This window comes from Microtus ochrogaster, chromosome 21, assembly GCF_000317375.1.
Source record: "Microtus ochrogaster isolate Prairie Vole_2 chromosome 21, MicOch1.0, whole genome shotgun sequence".
NCBI lineage: Eukaryota > Metazoa > Chordata > Mammalia > Rodentia > Cricetidae > Microtus > Microtus ochrogaster.
Genome location: NC_022022.1, coordinates 40264771 through 40280704, shown reverse-complemented (window position 1 = coordinate 40280704; position 15934 = coordinate 40264771). Strand labels below are relative to the sequence as shown.

Sequence of the window (15934 nt, the reverse complement as noted above, 5' to 3'; positions counted from 1 at the left end):
GTGTGGAGAAGCTCAGAGGTGTGGAGGAGCTCAGGGGTGTGGAGGAGCTCAGAGGTGTGGAGGAGCTCAGGGGTGTGGAGGAGCTCATGTGTGTGGAGGAGCTCAGGTATGGGGAGGAACTCAGGTGAGTGTGGGGGAGCTCAGGAGCTCACGCGGGTTTTGGCTTCTATATCTTCCTTCTTTTCAAGAGGTATCAGACTTGGTGTTTATTCTTCCCACGCTGCTCTTAATACATTTTTTTCTTTCTTATGTATCAGTTTCTATGCAATATCTTAAGTGTGTGTAATTTATATAATTTTAAACTGTGTCAATAATATACTACATATTCTTGGGTTGTTTTCTAAACTTTGAACTTTTGTGTGATTCATCTAGTTCCATATCTTTTCATTAAGAAGCACCACAGTGGAAATCACCCTCGAAGCTTAGTCAAGATCTGACTTTAATGGCAATGTAAAGCCCCTAAAGGACTTCTCATAGATTACACTGCCTATGTGACGAAAACAGGAGAAAGAGTGCGAGGAAGATTTGTGAAGGTTCGTGGCAGGGAAAATGAGAGCTTGGCCACAGGCAGCCCCACATATAAATAGAGAGAATACTGCTACAGCCGTCAGGCTTGGTGATCAGGAAAGAAGTGGATTTCAAGATGGCTGGCTTGGAGAATCGGGAGGAAGCTAACACCATGCATCAAAAGACCTGCAGAAAGAAAATCCAACCCCAGGAGTTAAGTCAACATTTGCAGAAAAATGTGAATGAATAAAGACCAGAAAAATAAGATTCATAATTGAAGGTAAGACAAGAAGCTGGAGAGATGGTTCAGCAGCTAAGCTGTTTACTGCTCTTGCAGAGGACCCAGGTTTGCTTCCCAAAACCTACATAGCTGCTCCCAACTGTCCAATCCCAGATCCAGGAGGCTCCAGTGCAATCTTTTGGCCTCTGCAGACACTGCACACATGTGATGCAGAGACATTCATGTAGGCAAGACACTAGTACACATAAAATAAAAATGAATCTTTTTTAAAAAACACAGAAGATTCCTTCCATAGTCTAACTGATCCAATTTCTATGTTTCTGCCAAAAAGTGACAATATATACAGCTGTATAACTGGCAAACAACAGATGATGTCACCCTAACTGTTCTCCTAACAATAGTGTATTGAACCTCTTCATTGTGTGTTCAAATTCAAAAGGTTTGGAGAAGCTGTTTGCTTCCTAAACATAAGAACTCTTGTGTCCCATCTCCAGGCTGGCTATCCTCCCCGATCCTAGAGCTGGCTGTGCAGGATGTTACCGACCTGAAAGAACTATTTCATCAAACACTTCTAGAAAACCGGTAAGAGCCAAGCGTGAGTAACGAATCAAAGAACCATTTATTCATTCTGGTAACAGAACTAACATTGACCTGAGGCAATAGTAGCTCCACTGATTTACTATTATTTGCTTTTCAGCTTTCCATAGCTTGCTCGGCATCTGTTCAATGTTTATGGCTAAATAACGTCACCCAAATGCAATATTCACAGAGATCTGTGGAGTTTCTCATCCTTAGAATTTAGCCTACTGTGACATGAAGAAAATGTAGGCACTGCTAACACAGCATACCTGGAAGGCATCTTCTTTTATTAATATTTATATTTCCACTATGTGACACAATAAAAAAAAACCATAAACCTCATTCAGCAAGTGTGTAATTGAATAAAGCTCAAATCAAATAACAGAGCTATTTAAGTAGCAGACGAAAACATTATTTTATAACATCTTAAATGCTTAAGTAGTGTCAAAAGCCCCTTTGGACTTGTTATCCAAGAATATAATATTGTGTCTTAAATAGTTCTCAAACCACCATAAAGGGGAGAAAAAGAAGTTTCACTCACTCTCTAGGAATAGCATACGATACTAGTAAAGGTTTACATATCTCACTGACCTCTGTCCACCCATTTACATGTGTTCATGACGCACACACACAAACACACACTAAATGTACCTGATGTCCTTGCATCTATGTACACACGCACATACATACGTACTCACAGTTAAGAATCTAAGACATCCTCAATGTACCAGCATACACTTTGCTACATAAAGACCTCTTGTTCTGAGATTCTTGGTAGGATTGAGGGCCCTTTGCACCCAGCTCTCCCAGCCCCCGAACCTGCAGTGGAAGGTGAAACAGAAATCCAGAGGCAAGTGGAGAGTTTCCACTATAGTCAGTTCTCTGTTCTTTACCAGAAAGTTCGCAATAGATACCAACCTGTGCATCTGCCTCCCAGGTGAGCAGATGACATCACAGTGGGGCCATGTGATGCCAGCATAGTTCTCAACGTCCAAAACTTAACTCTTCAATATTGCTCATAAACCTGGGGGTTCCTCTGACACTCCGTGGCTTGATAAAGTGTGTAACAACATAGCCAGACATCAAAAAGACACAACAAAACCCTCCTTAGGTTCTCCATTTGAATTCTTTGTTTGGTATTTATTCCATGTACACGCATTACCAATGTTAGGGTATATGTGAGTTTAATGCTTATGCTCTTATCCATGTTTATGAATTATTAAATGTATTAAATTCATTTAAACTAATAATCATGACAAGGCATGACTGCGATCCAGGCATATAGAAGACTGAAGCAGAAGGATATTGAATTCAAGGCCAGTCTTGGCTGCACTGTAAGACCCTGAACAGCTAAAGAAGCCCTCTTTACCATCCATATTAGTCAAAAAGTTAATGGATAGGGAAGACTCTGTCCCCCATCTGAGATAACTCATTAAATTGTCCTTCCTAAACAACCATGGAGTGAGCTTTGGGGGGAGGGAGGGTAGAAATTAGTAAAGTGCCTGATTAAATAACTAAATTTACCTGAGGTCCTTGCAGGTGTATGTGGCCACAGGACTCTAAACGAACAGGCATTGAGGAATCAATAGGGCAGGGGGAAGGAAGTGAGCGGAAGGGGCTTCCCAACTGAAAGAGAAATAGGCCTTCAGTGGACTTTCCCTTGTTTGCTCCCATTTCTTGGGAGCACATGTGATTGTAGCTGATGTGTAATTCCCAGCAACTGGGGTTTCCTCTTGGAATTGCTGCATCTGTTGGAAAGTAGACATCTGTCTTGTTTGGGCCGCTGGTGCTTTAATTTTCTGTCACCGCCAGCTAACTAAACCTCTTGATGTATGAATCTGTTACTCCTACAGCTACTACTGTGGGTATTAAAAATGACACACCATGTGTAGAGAGGTGGCTCAGTGGTTGGGAACCGCTGTGGAATAATCCTTTCGGACTCTGTGAATATGCATTATACTCTTGTTGGTGCAATAAAGAGTCGGCTGGCCAATAGCTGGGCTGGTGTAGGAGGTTCTTCTGTTTGTATGTTGCTTTCATTGGTTGAATAAAGAGACTGCCTTGGCCTTTTGACAGGGCAGCCCTTAGGACTGGAGAGGGACGGGGGAGGGTGAGTGAGAATGCGGGAGGGAAGTGGGAAGTGGATATTTTGATTGGTATTATTTATAAAGTAATAAAAACAACAAATAAATAAACATTTTGACCTCTGAAAAAAATAAAATAAAATGATGCTCCAAGAAAAACAAAACTCGCTAAGTTTAAGCTGGAGAGATGGCTCAACAGTCAAGAGCACTTGCTCATCTTCCAGAGAACCAGGGTTTGGTTCCCAGCACACACACAGCAGCTCACAAGAGTCTGTAACTCTAGATCCAGGGGATCCTATGCCCTCTTCTGACCTCTGTGGGCTCTGCACTCACGTGTGCTCTTGCATACACACAAGCCAACACTCATACACATGAAATAAAAACAAATAAATCTTATTATAACCACTCTCTCTAGCAGTGCAATCTTTGCCACAGAACTAGTCCTTTTATAGACACACGAAGGGAAAGGGATATTTTTATCCTTCAAAATAAACAGGGATGGAATGCCGTGGAGAACTGGAGCACACAGTGAGCCGGGGCACAATAATATGTCCTCCATAGATACACTCAAATCATGAGCATCTATTTTCTCAATGATTCCCTCCCTTGGCCATTTCCTTCCCTGATCACATTCAGTCAATTGATACTGTAAAGTTATTAGGTCACATAAGGCATTGAATCAATAATCTGTTCAAAAACTTACTGCCCCTTATTTTATATCAAACATTTCATTGGTGTGCCAGTTAGTTTTATGACAAGGTGACACAAGCTGCGGTCATAAGAGTGGATGTAACCTTGACTGAGAAAGTGTCTCCATAAAACTGGACTCTAGGCAAGCCGGTAGTGTATTTCCTTAATTAGTGACTGATGGGGGAGGGATCAGTCAATTGTGGCTGGGGCCACCCCTAGCCTGGTCCAGGGCTCTATAAGAAAGCAGGCTGAGCAGGCCCTGTGGTGCAAGTCAGCAAGAGTACCATGGCCTCTGCATAAGTTTCTGCTTCCAGTATCCTGCCCTGTTTGGGTTCCTAGCCTGAAGTCCTTCAAACAAGTGTAAGCCAAATAGAACTTTTCCTCCTCAACTTGCTTCTGGTCATAATGGTTCATCATGACAATAGAAACCACAACTAAGGCAAGTTCTCACTAATTTAATAGGGACTCAAGCAAGTAAAATAGATGTCTTCTATTTCACCATGCTCATATATATGTGGGAAAGTTATTTAGCTTGGACCATCTTACAAATAAAACTTCATTCAAAGTCCATGACATTGGCAATTCATATCAACCCAAAGTATGCTGAAGAATGACAGTCAACACTAGACAACTACATAACCAGATGTAACCATATATTCATAGTATGCACATCAGGAATACAAATTAAACACAATATTCAATCAACAAGGCTGATTTTCAATTCTGCTACGTGGGACTGGAATTTACCATTTTTAAAATCTTAACGCAATATCTACAACTATCCACTATACAAGCCCCACGAGGAAACAATGAGAACTCTTTAGGACAGTTTTGGTTTTTTTAATTTATTTATTTATTAAAGATTTCTGCCTCCTCCCCGCCACTGCCTCCCATTTCCCTCCCCCTCCCCCGATCAAGTCCCCCTCCCTCATCAGCTCAAAGAGCAATCAGGGTTCCCTGACCTGTGGGAAGTCCAAGGACCACCCACCTCCATCCAGGTCTAGTAAGGTGAGCATCCAAACTGCCTAGGCTCCCGTATGTGCAGTAGGATCAAAAACCCATTGCCATTGTTCTTGAGTTCTCAGTAGTCCTCATTGTCCACTATGTTCAGCAAGTCTGGTTTTATCCCATGCTTTTTCAGACCCAGGCCAGCTGGCCTTGGTAGGTTCCCAATAGAACATCCCCATTGTCTTAGTGTGTGGGTGCACCCCTCACGGTCTTTAGGAAAGTTTTGAATAATGAAGTGCTAATCACATCCATTCCAGTCTCTATCTGGCTTGGATGGCCACACCATATTGCTAGAACTTATAGTCAAATCTTACATATTTTATTATTTGTATGCATATGTGTGTGCACATGGGTTTGCACACAGGGTTGTGCTCAAGGAGGACAGAAGAGGTGATATGATTCCATGGAGTTGGAATCACAGGTGGACTTGAGCTGACTGACCTAGGTACTCGAAATTGAACTTTGGTCCTTTGAAAGATCAATACACACCTTTAACCACTTAGCCATCTCTCCAGTCTTTCAGATATTATCTTCAGAGAACTTAATCTGTTTTCAGTCAATCCATTGGGCAGAAAAGACTGTTAACAACATAGAAAAGATGAACCTTACAATAATGTACATTTAGTGTGTAATTTCAATGCCCTCCATACATTACTATTATCTGCTATTCGATTATTTGAGCATTTCATTTGAATCTCTTCATTGAACCACTAGAGTATAAGCCTCTTAGAAGCAAATATAGACATTCTGCACTCTCCGCAGAACTTGGCACTATACTCTGCATCCAGAAGTTCCAAATCGTTCTACAGGAAATAATGCATTTCACCCAGTACAATGGAAACTCCAAACAGTCTATGAGGATGGCCCTTGCTTAGAGACCTAGCAATAGAGGATACAAAGCCTGATTTGGACATCTCTGGTAATCGGGCAAAAATTCTAGATGAGGGATTGGAACCAACCTAGCCACAAACCCTTTGACCTATAATCCTATAATTTGTACGTCCTGCACAATGTATTGGGGGTAAAGATGATACAGTAATTGTGGGAATGACAAAAAAAATTTCGGGCCTTTCTAATTCTTTCTCATCAGCTGACAAATTCACCTACAGTTAAGAAGGTGATCAAAGATGGCATAGAGCCAACCAGGAGGTGAGTAACCAACTCCCCAGCAAGACCATGATGGGTACACCCACTGAAACAGTCTACCTGAGCTAATGGGAGCTCACCAATGGCAGCCTGAATGGGAAGGAACAACCATAGGACCAAACTGGTCCCTCTGAACGTGGTTGAGAGTTACATGGCTGGGACAGACTGAGGGGCCACTGGCAATGACACCGGGATTCATCCCTACTGCAAGGGAGCAATCCTGACATGGTTATCACCATCAATTCATACACATCGAAAACAACAGCACTGACATCAGTTACTACAGAGAAAACCCCATACCAACACAGAACAAGAACATGTCCCCAAATACCCCCAAATGTAAACTTATCCCCAAAATGTAAACTTACTCCCTTTCTCCATGCCTGCCTCCCCCTTCCCTTCCTTTCATGCTTCCCTCTTTCTCTTTCTTTTAGACCATCCCATTACATAGCCCCAAGGCTGTTCTCAGACTGGAAATACTCCCACTTGGGCCTCCCAAATGCTGGAATTCTATGCATCACCCTCACCCTTGGGCTGCACCATCCACTCCTCATAGCCAAGTCAGACAATATGAATCACAGAATGACTCAAAAGAATCTGTCCTCTAAGGGGAAGACATTTAAGAGAATGTCTTAACCAGTTTGTCTTATATTTTCCTTTTTAGAATGCATAGAAATAGTACAAAGTAAGAGCTGTCCTTAAAGTCACTTCCAGTGTGTATAAAATAAAAGGCAGGACTTTTAAAAGCACTTTTGCATGTTTGAACTGCACAAGTTTTGTTTTCTCGAGTAAATGAGGTAACGTTGTGTCTAGCAAGGAAATTTTATCTTGGCTGGAAAATGGCGGCTTACCGGCTATCACTATTTCTAGTGTAAAAAATTAATGAGAGCAACAGCTCCTTTAAGCCCTGAGGTTCTCACTCCGCATCCAGCATCATAATTCCCTGCAGAACCAGCTTGCTGGGCAGCATCCTCCGGGTGAGAAGAGTGTGTGTGACTCACGCCATGCCTCAGCCCTGGGCTAGGGTGAGGCCCTCAGCCCTCGTGCAGCCTGACCTCGACAAGGTGAGCTCAAGAGCACAGATCTGAGGCTGCAGAGCAAGAGCATCAGCACCACAGCGGCTCAGGGCAGGAGACTGACAGACCCTGAAATCCTCGTTCACAGCCAGTCTAATGCCAACAATCTGTACCGTGTACATGGGCACTCAAGCCTGAAAGAGCGCAACTCGGATTGCTTCTAGTTTAGACATCCTAACAACGTTGACTCTGGAGAGAAAGTAAAGGAAAAAAAAAGCTAGCCACTCACCATCTACAGAGGGGCTTCTAACTCACTTCTCCCTCAAAATACCGCTTTATAAAATTCTGGCTAAAATTGGACCCAAGTGAAAGCATTGTTAGCTGTTGTTCTTGATTTTAAAAAAGAGACAAAATTGCACAAAGCCATGCAAATCAACTGCTTCATTTCTGAAAAATAGCCTGTACTATGTGAGGGGAGAAGCTTTTATGGGCAATTGCTGTGCTTGGGGGTAAGAGATAGAATTGGCATTGTAGCCCAAGGCAGTGCCTACAGAACCATTCCCCAGAGAATCAGCCAATCAATGCCACAGGCCCACAGTGGGAGTCATGACAACCAGCACCATTGATGCTGAAGGAGACTGTCTGGGCTGGAAGCAAAGTATAAAACAGCACCATGCCCTTGGCTCCATCACAACAGTAACAACCGTAAGGGGCAATGTGAAGGTCAATGCCACAGCTGCTTATAGCTCAGATCCCAGGTGGCATCGGTATTGGCCATGAAACATAAGTCCTGAGTAGCAGCTCTCTTGTCTCCCAAATGAGCTTCCCTGACATTTTTTTCCTTCCCTTATCGTCCACACAACTTCTGCTCCTCACTCGCTCACCAAAACAAGCATTTTAAGCATAATAAGTCCAGTGTAAATTGTCTGTAATCAATGGTTTCAATGGAGAAGTCACTCTGGCTAACCAGGGGTCCATTTTATTTACTTCTTGGTTTTTAGTAGTTAATGTTAGGAAACAGCTGAATTCCAGGCCAAAGAAGATTTTATTTCAAGCATAATATATGCACATATACTAATCTGTACTATGTTCACTGGAAGACTCAGAGACTTTTTTTTTAGTTACTTGTTTCATTATTGTGACAAAATGCCCAACAAAAGCAAATTAATGATGAAAGAACTGAGTCTGGTTCCTAGTTTGAGGGCACAGTCCATCATGACGAGTGAGTCATAGCTGTAGGAGCTTGCAGCCAGTTGGTCACACCGATCTACAGTCAGGAAGCTGTTCACGATGAATGCTGCGGCTGAGCTAAAGCTCCCATGGAATGGTGGCGCCCACAGCTGAAGCAAACCTTTGCCCCTCAATTAATTTAATTGAGATAATCCTTCCTAGCAAGCCTGGGGCATTGTCTCCTAAGTGATTCTAGATGCTCAAAGTTGACTGTCAATATTAACCATCACAACCAGCTAGAATAGGAGCCTGGGATGCTACCACTTCTTTTGATTCTTGTAACACTGGGGCCGGGGGCTGACTCATCTTTCCTACGCACAGGTTCTCCGTTGTCATCGTCCCATGCAGGCCTCATCTGAGGTTGCGAAGGAAAAACAGGACTTCATAAACCTAGTGCACACAACTGTTAAGTGATGTTCTCCTATGCCACGTGAGGAGCTGAGTTGCAGAAAGAACATTAGTAACAGGCATTAAGGTTGTTTGAAGGAGGTCCTCCCTTTATTCTTTGTGGATGTTGCTTGTTGAAACAAAGCTTTGCTTTGTAGTCTGGGCAGAGCCTCAGCTTGGCTACAGTCCTCGTACCTCAGCCCCCTGGGTCCTGGGATTACAAGCATAAACCACCATTGCCAGCTCCTGTCCTTTCTTACTGTTTTATTTGTTATATTTTACTTAAAATCCATACAGCTTATTCTTCTTAAAGATGTTAATAAGGACTGGGCACATTTATTTCAGGACCAACTCTTGACTCTCGGGAGAAGACCATTCATGCTTATAATATAAAATAGGAAAAAGAATATGAAAGAAGAATTTTTTTCCTTTGACTAACACACATCTGCACAATGTAGCACTCTATAAATACATCTTCTTTAATGTGTGTATGTGTGTATATGTGTGTATGTATGTGTGTGTGTTGCTTGCATGTATTTTTGTGTACGAGATGCATGCCGGGTGCCCACAAAGGCCAAAAACGGGTGTTGGATCTCCTAGAACTGTGGTTTCGTATGTGAGCCATCATGAGAGTGCTGGGAGTGAAACCTGGATTCTCTAGAACAGGATCAAGTGCTTTTAACTGACTAGCTATCTTTCCACCATGAATATTTCTCTAAATTTTATCATTTTAAACAACAGCTGCAAAGTGCTTCTATTCAATTTTATTGTTTCTATTTTCTCCACTTGAGCACAGAAATACCACTTGACAAAATCCAATGTCAGCAGTTCCTTGGTTATATTACTTTGGCAAAGGCAGCATGAAGGTGATGGAATTCCTTGGTAAATGAAATATTTATATTCCCAGAAAGGAAGTGAGTGCATTCAAGCAGACTGCGCCACAGTGGACAGTGCCAAGTTTTCTTAATTTACTTTCTAGATTATACTGACTCAGTGTGATGATACTAAATTTGAAATGATATTTACAAATAGCATACCTCAAAACACAACAGTAAATTATTGTCTCACATGTCTCATTGATTCATAAATCATCACTTTATGAATAACTGACTTTACTACTATAAAATTAGAAAAATGAGCATCGCAAATTATTGAAATAAACTGAAAGCACTAGAAGCTGTTGCTTCACCTGAAGATAATCTATGGTCTCTAGACCATCAGTAACAAAGAGTCTGAAAAGTCACCCAAAACACTGAAAATCCTCAATTAGGTCATATATGTGTGTGTGTCTCGGTTAATTAAGTCACATATATGCATGCCTTAGGTTAAGGACCCCAAGTTCAGAAACGAGTCCTAAGAAAATCGTAAGTGTTGGAGCATGCCGAGCTACTCTTTAAAATAAAAAAATGCAGTGCAGACCTAAACAGAGAACTCTCAACAACTCTCAGAGGAATCTGAAATGGCTGAAAAACACTTAAGGAAATGTTCAACATCCTTAGTTATCAGAGAAATGCAAATCAAAAAAAAAAAAACTCTGAGATTCCATCTTACACCTGTAAGAATGGCCAAGATCAAAAACACTGATGACAACTTATGCTGGAGAGGTTGTGGGGAAAAGGGAGCACTTCTGCATTGCTGGTGGGAATGCAAGCTGGTACAGCCCCCTTTGGATGTCAGTGTGGAGATTTCTCCGAAAATTAGGAAACAACCTTCCTCAAGACCCAGTAATACCACTTTTGGGTATATATCCAAAGAATGCTCAATTATGCCACAAGGACATGTGCTCAATCAGATTTGTTTGTCATAGCCAGAACCTGGAAACAACCTAAATGCTCCACAACCAAAGAATGGATAAGAAAAATCTGGTACATTTACACAATGGAGTACTACACAGCAGAAAAAAATAACAACATCTTGAATTTTCCAGGAAAATGGGTGGAGCTATAAAGCATTATTCTGAGTGAGGTAACCCAGACCCAGAAAGACAATTATCACATGTACTCACTCATAGGTGGTTTTTAAACATAAAGCAAAGAAAACCAGCCTACAAACCACAATTCCAGAGAACTTAAACAACAATGAGGACACTAATAGAGACTTACATAGCTCTAATCTACATGGAAAGTAGAAAAAGACAAGATCTCCTGAATAAATTGGGAGCATGAGGACTTTAGGGAAGGGTTGAAGAGGGGAGGGGAGAGGCAGGGAGGGAAGCAGAGAAAAAAATGTAGAGCTCAATAAAAATCAATAAAAAGAAAGAAAAAGAAAATAAAGACAATAGCAGTTTTAAAATAAATACCAAACTCCAGAGAGCTGACTCAGTAGTTAAGATCACTGACTACTCTTGCAGAGGACCCAGGTTCTATTCCTATGGCAGCTCACAAGCACCTGTAACTCTAGTTCTAGGAATTCTGTGCCCTCACTGGCCTCTGTAGGCACTACGCACACATTCCCCCACCCCTCAATATATACATGTGTGTGTATACATGCACACTAAACACTTATGCACATTAAAAATAAATGAATCGATTAAAATTAGAAAATAAAAAAGGAAAGCAGCAAATTGTAAACAATCTAAATGTATTCAATTAATACAGTAAATAATGGGTTATCACATGTTTATTAAAGCAGACTATGAAAAGCTTTCACTAGTTTGAGAAGATTTAATTATTTGAGCAAGGCAATGAATAAATGATTCATATGAAATGAAATAATATTTATTTTTCCATGAATAGATGAACAAATTGTAAAGTTTAATATTTACTTTGATTTACTGATTCTGAGTAAATATTCCATTTCTATCCACCTGTGTTACAACATTATGAAAATAATCATGAATCATATGCCAGGGTGAATTTTGATAAACTGTATCAATAAAGATCTGACTTAATAGGAAACAAATGTGGGTTCTTCCAGAAGAGCAACTCCTAAGTAGTACAGAAGGATTACAAAGGTGAGTCACAGCATTCTGGGTTTACTTCAGTCCTTGAAATATGTGCTGAACCACCTCTGAGGTTAACACTTCCAGAGTAAATCAAAATGTAAACAAGCTGATCCCAGATTCCAGGTCTTCGAGCCAAGCCTGAGATCATCGGGTAAAAATAAGCAACGGTGATGTTACAAACGCAAGTTATATCTGTATGCTGTGCTATCCACACTGCAGTCAGAGCAAAGCAGGAGCACGCTGACATATTGAATTCAGTTAAAATGTTTCTTTCCCCATTACAGATGAAGAGAGAGAAAGCACACTGCTGAAATCAGTGTGGAAGTGGCTTGCTTTTCAGATTCTGATTGGAGCTTTCTTTGCCAGGTCAGGTTTAAGAAATCACCAGCAAATAGGTGAAAATGAGAACATCTACAATTTTTACAGAGACTAAGATGCAATCAGGGATAGAGCTCAACAGTATAGATCTTGTTTAATGTGCACAAGGCCCTGAGTTCAATACTTAGTACTCAGAGGAAGAGAAAGGGAGAACAGGGAGGAAGAGGAATAAGAAGATGAGAGAAAGGAGGAGCAGCTATAGGAGGAGGTGATGGTGGAAGATAGAAACATTGAAGACACGGGAGATGAGCTTAGTTCATGCTCTTCAGAAGCAAGGATTCAAACACCAGAAGTATGGGGAAGTTACAGGAAATATGGCTAAGTGGAGCAGAGACGGGAGACAAAGAAGGACAAGCAATACAAAGGGTCAGCTCTGCTGTGAGCAGCTGGAGCTTAGTTCCCTAGGAAACACAGACAATCAGCATAAAGCAGCCGGGTTCAGAGTTAGTGCATCTGACACCAACCACAAGTTGGAGGTTACTGTGGGAGTGATGCAGAATTAACACACACAGCCTCCTGACCTTGGACAGTAGAGAAAGGGGGTGCATGGTGAAGGTCTGGAATGACAAAGACCTCCTGGCCGCAAAGCCTCCAGGGGTGCCTTAAACACCCTCAGGTAGAGAAAGGCACGGCTGCAGTGCACTGAAGCAGGGAGAGAAGGGTGAGGTGCTAAGACACTGGGGACAATGAGCAGGGCACTGCGGGCATTGGCTCGGCTCTAGCCCTAAACAGAGCCCTCATTGACATACTAGGAATGAGGTCTTTGAAAAAGATTAGACCTCTATCTTCATATATGAATGAATAGTTCATGCCACTGGTGAATTAATAGACTGATGGTTTATTCAAGAGAGGGCCAGGTATAAAAGACACTGCCTACTTCAAAAACACTGATTCCTACACAAAGACTCTCCCACGATGTTTGCACCTTTTCTTAATTTCTTGATGTCAGCAAGCAATGAGCACTCCTGGTGCTCTACATACCGGCATTTTTATGCTGTGCGTGTTTTAGACTCTGGCCATTGGAGGACTGTGTTTTTACCTCATCTGTGCTGTGATTGGTGAGGCTTAATAACGCAGCTAATGCATCTCCCTTTGCAAGCCGGGGACTGTGCGGATCACCCTTTGTAAAGAGTTTGCTAAAGGCTTAGGCCCATTTTTAATAGAACTCATCTTATTGAATCTCATGAATTCTTTGTATATTCTGGATGAAAAGTCTTTATCTAATGGGAAAGGCAGTCATCGGAGACAGGACAACAATGTGGAGACCATAGGTCATGGATGTCAGGGGAATAACAAGGACATGGTGTGCGCACACTGGTGCGTAGGCCTCTCATTGGGGACTTCTTCCTTACCTTTCCAAGGGCATTGTGTAGACAGACTTTTGAGGAGAGAGCAGGAGGAAGTCATCTTACTCTAAAAAGAAGAGATCATGACTATTTTTGAGACAGTACAAAAAGTCAGATTATTAATATTTAACTATAAAAGAAAAGGAGATCTTCAAGGGAAAAATAAAAAAGAATTTTACAATGAACGTTGATAAAGCAGGAGCAGAGGGATACAATTTCAAAATTTTGGTCATGTTCTAGGCAGGAGATTGAAGACGATTGAAAATAAAGGAGACAATGAAGTACATGACAGACTGGTAAAGGGGTCATAGGTCAAGTCTGTTCCAAACATGTTTTGAAAATCCAGACTTACTGGACACAGTAGCCTCCTTTGTGCATTGTGCCTCAGAGACTCAGACCCTTAAAAGGCAGACTGGAATAGCTACAACTATTTGACTGTGCAAATAAAGCTTGTTGATCCCCAAAATAGGGACACCAGGGACCACTAGGAACTAGAAGGATGTGGAATTAACAGAAGGAGGAGGAGGAGGGAAATCATGTGATTACGCAAAGATTTAAAGAGTGGAGCAGAGGTGTGAAAAGACAGTTCTCTGTGCGGGGAAGCAGCTGCATTTCTTGTAACCATAAAGCTGAGTGGACCTTAAGGCCCAGTAAAGTAAGCCAGTGATGAGTATGTTGCAAACTTATATTCTCTCCTACTGACGTCCTGCTCCTATAGCAATGACTGAATTGTTCTTCCCAGACATTTCCATCTAAGTGTTCACCATGCCACTGCAAACTCAGTGTCAAGAACCAGTCCGTGGCCTCGACACTTTCCTCTTCCCATCACCAACTCTGAATTCTCCAGGACCAGGGCATCTCAGAGCTCATCCTTACTCGTTGGCACCTCTAATCCTAGCTGTCCTCATCTCTCACTAGGACCACTTACAAATTCTTAACAGAAATATTTCTATCTACTCAATTTTTTTTCCAGTCTGTTTTCTTCAACAGAATGCAGGACTCCAGAATGTAAATCTCATATTACTCTCCCATCCTCCCTTTCCACACCTTAACTAATCGCCCTCCAGCTGACTTGCATAGCTCTGATGACTTTCCAATGCTCACACGAAAACAACCAAAGTCTAATTAAAAATGATCTTTCGTGGACAGGTGCTATTAAGCTAATGTTTCCTGCAAGTCCCATCTTTGCCTGGTTTCAGGTTAGGAACAGCCACTGAATAAATCAGCATGCATTGTTAAGATTGCTATTATGTTGTAAGGGTAAGTATAGGGAAGTAGGCACTGTGCCACATACACACACACACACACACACACACACACACACACACACACACACCCGTGCTGGCACTGCTCTGCTTCTGTCTTTCTTGGCACAGGGAAGTGTCTAAACATGCAACTATCCTATTTATTACAGAACCTTCTCTTTCAGCCTCTCCAAACCTGGCACATCAGACAGGCACATACGTACATGACTCCATGGCTCATAGAGGTCAACCACATTATCAGTGTTACATAGAGTAAGTCTGACAAAGGGTGGCTTGCACCTTTGCTTCCCAAGTCATGCCCAGGTGCTGTAATTTGATTGACAGCCCTATTGATTTACCACAAGATGCAGAGATGCAAGAACTTGATGACACCCTTCTAATTCCTACAACAAATACCTCACTCTGAATGCTTCTGGCAAGCCATTTCCAAAGACTCCCCTCCCTGGGTGGACATCCATCAGATCCAGATGCCTGCTTCTCTCTTGTCTTTCCAGTGAGACCCTGAGCCACATTGTCTTTCACTGTGTTCCAATCACTTGTCTCTTCTCACTTACACAGACTTTGCACATCCCATCCTTCCCTCTAGAAGGCAAGCCCTCCTGTCCCTAGCTGTGTTCCGATGGCACAATCACAGCCTTTGGTCCCTTTCAAGCCTAATTCTAGCTCTCTCCAGTGAACTATAAACTTACAGATTAGAGGACTGTGTTTGCTTCTTCTCACATATTCCAAACACCTGGGAAAGCTCCTGAAGCGTGTTAGGTACCAGATAGGTGTTAGCTGAATGCATGGCTGGAGGAACACAAGCACTGTGTTGTGTGTTTAAATAGGCTGTGTAATAAAATCTAACCCCTCTGAGTCGTGCACATACCATTGCTGTTCTGCAGATAAACATGACAATGTGCACTAGAGGCAGCAAGATCAGCATCTTACCACTTGTAAACAGATAATTTTACTTTACCGTTCAGAGCCTTAATCTCTATGTCCTCTACAACAACACCAAAAGCTTATTCAGTAGAGACTTTCCCCTTCAGCTTATAAAGGATGGAGTTGAGAATAATTAAGTATGTCGTGTAAACCTATTCTCGGTTTTATAGGACCCAATTCTAACACCAT

At 41.9% G+C, this 15934-nt stretch overlaps 1 protein-coding gene across 1 annotated transcript in view; it reads right to left on the bottom strand.

Annotated features, from left to right (window-relative positions):
* Positions 1 to 15934, bottom strand: part of Ttll7 (tubulin tyrosine ligase like 7) — a 118096-nt gene that overhangs the window by 86201 nt on the left and 15961 nt on the right. The window contains exon 2 of the mRNA XM_026784191.1: positions 13563 to 13623. The gene's annotated coding sequence lies outside the window, so the exon portion shown is untranslated. The remainder of the gene's footprint in view (positions 1 to 13562; positions 13624 to 15934) is intronic.